This window comes from Urtica dioica, chromosome 1 (assembly GCF_054948205.1).
Source record: "Urtica dioica subsp. dioica isolate 48M chromosome 1, U.dioica_male_clone48M_v1_H2, whole genome shotgun sequence".
Classification (NCBI taxonomy): Eukaryota; Viridiplantae; Streptophyta; class Magnoliopsida; order Rosales; family Urticaceae; genus Urtica; species Urtica dioica.
The window spans coordinates 37,075,352-37,081,561 of record NC_142756.1 but is presented as its reverse complement, the minus strand read 5'-3'; positions in this window follow the sequence as shown (position 1 = coordinate 37,081,561).

The window sequence follows — 6,210 nt, the reverse complement described above, 5'->3', positions numbered from 1 at the left end:
CCTACATGGCGCAACCCAAGATGCCTACATGGCGCACTTAACACGCCTACATGGCGCACATAAAACGCGTAAAGGCGCAACCCGTAAGACGCCTACATGGCGCACTTAAGACGCCTACATGGCGCACGTAAGACGCGTAAAGGCGCAACCCGTAAGACGCCTACGTGGCGCAACCTAAGACGCCTACATGGCACACTTAAGACGCCTACATGGCGCAACCTATGACGCCTACATGGCACACTTAAGACGCCTACATGGCACACTTAAGACGCCTACATGGCGCACGTAGGACGCGTCAAGGCGCAACCCGTAAGACGCCTACATGGCGCAACCTAAGACGCCTACATGGTGCAACCTAAGACGCCTACATGGCGCACGTAGGACGCGTCAAGGCGCAACCCGTAAGACGCGTACATGGCGCAACCTAAGACGCCTACATGGCGCACTTAAAACGCCTACATGGCGTACGTAAGACGCGTAAAGGCGCAACCCGTAAGACGCCTACATGGCGCAACCTAAGACGCCTACATGGCGCATGTAAGACGCGTAAAGGTGCAACCCGTAAGACGCCTACATGGCGCAACCTAAGACGCCTACATGGCGCACTTAAGACGCCTACATGGCGCACGTAAGACACGTAAAGGCGCAACCCGTAAGACGCCTACGTGGCGCAACCTAAGACGCTAGACGCGTAAAGGCGCAACCCGTAAGACGCCTACATGGCACAACCTAAGACGCCTACATGGCGCACTTAAAACGCCTACATGGCGTACGTAAGATGCGTAAAGGCGCAACCCGTAAGACGCCTACATGGCGCAACCTAAGACGCCTATATGGCGCAACGTAAGACGCCTACATGGCAAAACCTAAGACACCTACATGGCGTACGTAAGACGCCTACAGGGCGCAACCTAAGACGCCTACAGGGCGCAACCTAGGACGCCTACATGGCGCACTTAAGACGCCTACATGGCGCACGTAAGACGCGTAAAGGCGCAACCCGTAAGATGCCTACATGGCGCAACCTAAGACGCCTACATGGCGCACTTAAGACGCCTACATGGTGCACGTAAGACGCGTAAAGGCGCAACCCGTAAGACGCCTACATGGCGCAACCTAATACGCCTACATGGCGCACGTAAGACGCGTAAAGGCGCAACCCGTAAGACACCTACATGGCACAACCTAAGACGCCTACTTGGCGCACTTAAGACGCCTACATGGCGCACTTCAGACGCCTACATGGCGCAACCTAAGACGCCTACATGGCGCACTTAAGACGCCTACATGGCGCAATCTGAGACGCCTACATTGCGCAGCGTAAGACGCCTACATGGCGCAACCTAAGACGCCTACATGGAGTACGTAAGACGCCTACAGGGCGCAACCTAAGACGCCTACAGGGCGCAACCTAAGACGCCTACATGGCGCACTTAAGACGCCTACATGGCGCACGTAAGACGCGTAAAGGCGCAACCCGTAAGATGCCTAGATGGCGCAACCTAAGACGCCTACATGGCGCACTTAAGACGCCTACATGGCGCATTCTAAGACGCGTAAAGGCGCAACCCGTAAGATGCCTACATGGCGCAACCTAAGACGACTACATGGCGCACTTAAGACGCCTACATGGCGCACGCAAGACGCCTACATGGCGTAACTTAAGACGCTTACCTGGCGCAACCTAAGACGCCTACATGGCGAACGTACCACGCGTAAAGGCGCAACCCGTAAGACGCCTACGTGGCGCACCCTAAGACGCCTACATGGCGCACTTAAGACGCCTACATGGCGCACGTAAGACGCGTAAAGGCGCAACCCGTAAGACGCCTACATGGCGCAACCTAAGACGCCTACATGGCGCACTTAAAACGCCTAAATGGCGTACGTAAGACGCGTAAAGGCGCAACCCGTAAGATGCCTACATGGCGCAACCTAAGACGCCTACATGGCGCACGTAGGACGCGTCAAGGCGCAACCCGTAAGACGCCTACATGGCGCAACCTAAGACGCTTACATGGCGCACTTAAAACGCCTACATGGCGTACGTAAGACGTGTAAAGGCGCAACCCGTAAGACGCCTACATGGCGCAACCTAAGACGCCTACATGGCGCACGTAAGACGCGTAAAGGTGCAACCCGTAAGACGCCTACATGGCGCAACCTAAGATGCCTACATGGCGCACTTAACACGCCTACATGGCGCACGTAAAACGCGTAAAGGCGCAACCCGTAAGACGCCTACATGGCGCACTTAAGACGCCTACATGGCGCACGTAAGACGCGTAAAGGCGCAACCCGTAAGACGCCTACGTGGCGCAACCTAAGACGCCTACATGGCACACTTAAGACGCCTACATGGCGCACGTAAGACGCGTAAAGGCGCAACCTGTAAGACGCCTACATGGCACAACCTAAGACGCCTACATGGCGTACTTAAAACGCCTACATGGCGTACGTAAGACGCGTAAAGGCGCAACCCGTAAGACGCCTACATGACGCAACCTATGACGCCTACATGGCGCACGTAGGACGCGTCAAGGCGCAACCCGTAAGACGCCTACATGGCGCACGCAAGACGCCTACATGGCGCAACTTAAGACGCCTACATGGCGCAACCTAAGACGCCTACATGGCGCACGTAAGACGCATAAAGGCACAACCCGTAAGACGCCTACATGGCGCAACCTAAGACACCTACATGGCGCACTTAAGACGCCTACATGGCACAACCTAAGACGCCTACTTGGCGCACTTAAGACGCCTACATGGCGCACTTCAGACGCCTACATGGCGCAACCTAAGACGCCTACATGGCGCACTTAAGACGCCTACATGGCGCAATCTGAGACGCCTACATTGCGCAGCGTAAGACGCATACATGGCGCAACCTAAGACGCCTACATGGAGTACGTAAGACGCCTACAGGGCGCAACCTAAGACGCCTACAGGGCGCAACCTAAGACGCCTACATGGCGCACTTAAGACGCCTACATGGCGCACGTAAGACGCGTAAAGGCGCAACCCGTAAGATGCCTAGATGGCGCAACCTAAGACGCCTACATGGCGCACTTAAGACGCCTACATGGCGCATTCTAAGACGCGTAAAGGCGCAACCCGTAAGATGCCTACATGGCGCAACCTAAGACGACTACATGGCGCACTTAAGACGCCTACATGGCGCACGCAAGACGCCTACATGGCGTAACTTAAGACGCTTACCTGGCGCAACCTAAGACGCCTACATGGCGAACGTACCACGCGTAAAGGCGCAACCCGTAAGACGCCTACGTGGCGCACCCTAAGACGCCTACATGGCGCACTTAAGACGCCTACATGGCGCACGTAAGACGCGTAAAGGCGCAACCCGTAAGACGCCTACATGGCGCAACCTAAGACGCCTACATGGCGCACTTAAAACGCCTAAATGGCGTACGTAAGACGCGTAAAGGCGCAACCCGTAAGATGCCTACATGGCGCAACCTAAGACGCCTACATGGCGCACGTAGGACGCGTCAAGGCGCAACCCGTAAGACGCCTACATGGCGCAACCTAAGACGCTTACATGGCGCACTTAAAACGCCTACATGGCGTACGTAAGACGTGTAAAGGCGCAACCCGTAAGACGCCTACATGGCGCAACCTAAGACGCCTACATGGCGCACGTAAGACGCGTAAAGGTGCAACCCGTAAGACGCCTACATGGCGCAACCTAAGATGCCTACATGGTGCACTTAACACGCCTACATGGCGCACGTAAAACGCGTAAAGGCGCAACCCGTAAGACGCCTACATGGCGCACTTAAGACGCCTACATGGCGCACGTAAGACGCGTAAAGGCGCAACCCGTAAGACGCCTACGTGGCGCAACCTAAGACGCCTACATGGCACACTTAAGACGCCTACATGGCGCACGTAAGACGCGTAAAGGCGCAACCTGTAAGACGCCTACATGGCACAACCTAAGACGCCTACATGGCGTACTTAAAACGCCTACATGGCGTACGTAAGACGCGTAAAGGCGCAACCCGTAAGACGCCTACATGACGCAACCTATGACGCCTACATGGCGCACGTAGGACGCGTCAAGGCGCAACCCGTAAGACGCCTACATGGCGCACGCAAGACGCCTACATGGCGCAACTTAAGACGCCTACATGGCGCAACCTAAGACGCCTACATGGCGCACGTAAGACGCATAAAGGCACAACCCGTAAGACGCCTACATGGCGCAACCTAAGACACCTACATGGCGCACTTAAGACGCCTACATGGCGCACGTCAGACGCGTAAAGGCGCAACCCGTAAGACGCCTACATGGCGCAACCTAAGACGCCTACACGGCGCACTTAAGACGCCTACATGGCGCACGTAAGACGCGTAAAGGCGCAACCCGTAAGACGCCTACATGGCGCAACCTAAGACGCCTACATGGCGCACGTAAGACGCGTAAAGGCGCAACCCGTAAGACGCCTACATGGCGCAACCTAAGACGCCTACATGGCGCACGTTAGACGCGTAAAGGCGCAACCCGTAAGACCCCTACATGGCGCAACCTAAGACGCCTACTTGGCGCACTTAAGACGCCTACATGGCGCAACCTAAGACGCCTACATGGCACACTTAAGACGCCTACATGGCGCACTTAAGACGCCTATATGGCGCAACCTAAGACGCCTACAGGGTGCAACCTAAGACGCCTACAGGGCGCAACCTAAGACGCCTACATGGCGCACTTAAGACGCCTACATGGCGCACGTAAGACGCGTAAAGGCGCAACCCGCAAGATGCCTACATGGCGCAACCTAAGACGCCTACATGGCGCACTTAAGACGCCTACATGGTGCACGTAAGACGCCTACATGGCGTACTTAAGACGCCTACATGGCGCACGTAAGACGCGTAAAGGCGCAACCCGTAAGACGCCTACATGGCGCAACCTAAGACGACTACAGGGCGCAACCTAAGACGACTACATGGCGCACTTAAGACGCCTACATGGCGCACGCAAGACGCCTACATGGCGCAACTTAAGACGCCTACCTGGCGCAACCTAAGACGCCTACATTGCGCACGTAAGACGCGTAAAGGCGCAACCCGTAAGACGCCTACATGGCGCAACCTAAGACGCCTACATGGCGCACTTAAGACGCCTACATGGCGCACGTAAGACGCGTAAAGGCGCAACCCGTAAGACGCCTACATGGCGCAACCTAAGACGCCTACATGGTGCACTTAAAACGCCTACATGGCGTACGTAAGACGCGTAAAGGCGCAACCCGTAAGACGCCTACATGGCGCAACCTAAGACGCCTACATGGCGCACGTAGGACGCGTCAAGGCGCAACCCGTAAGACGCCTACATGGCGCAACCTAAGACGCCTACATGGCGCACTTAAGACGCCTACATGGTGCACGTAAGACGCGTAAAGGCGCAACCCGTAAGACGCCTACATGGCGCAACCTAAGACGCCTACATGGCGCACGTAAGACGCGTAAAGGCGCAACCCGTAAGACACCTACATGGCACAACCTAAGACGCCTACTTGGCGCACTTAAGACGCCTACATGGCGCACTTCAGACGCCTACATGGCGCAACCTAAGACGCCTACATGGCGCACTTAAGACGCCTACATGGCGCAATCTGAGACGCCTACATTGCGCAGCGTAAGACGCCTACATGGCGCAACCTAAGACGCCTACATGGAGTACGTAAGACGCCTACAGGGCGCAACCTAAGACGCCTACAGGGCGCAACCTAAGACGCCTACATGGCGCACTTAAGACGCCTACATGGCGCACGTAAGACGCGTAAAGGCGCAACCCGTAAGATGCCTAGATGGCGCAACCTAAGACGCCTACATGGCGCACTTAAGACGCCTACATGGCGCATTCTAAGACGCGTAAAGGCGCAACCCGTAAGATGCCTACATGGCGCAACCTAAGACGACTACATGGCGCACTTAAGACGCCTACATGGCGCACGCAAGACGCCTACATGGCGTAACTTAAGACGCTTACCTGGCGCAACCTAAGACGCCTACATGGCGAACGTACCACGCGTAAAGGCGCAACCCGTAAGACGCCTACGTGGCGCACCCTAAGACGCCTACATGGCGCACTTAAGACGCCTACATGGCGCACGTAAGACGCGTAAAGGCGCAACCCGTAAGACGCCTACATGGCGCAACCTAAGACGCCTACATGGC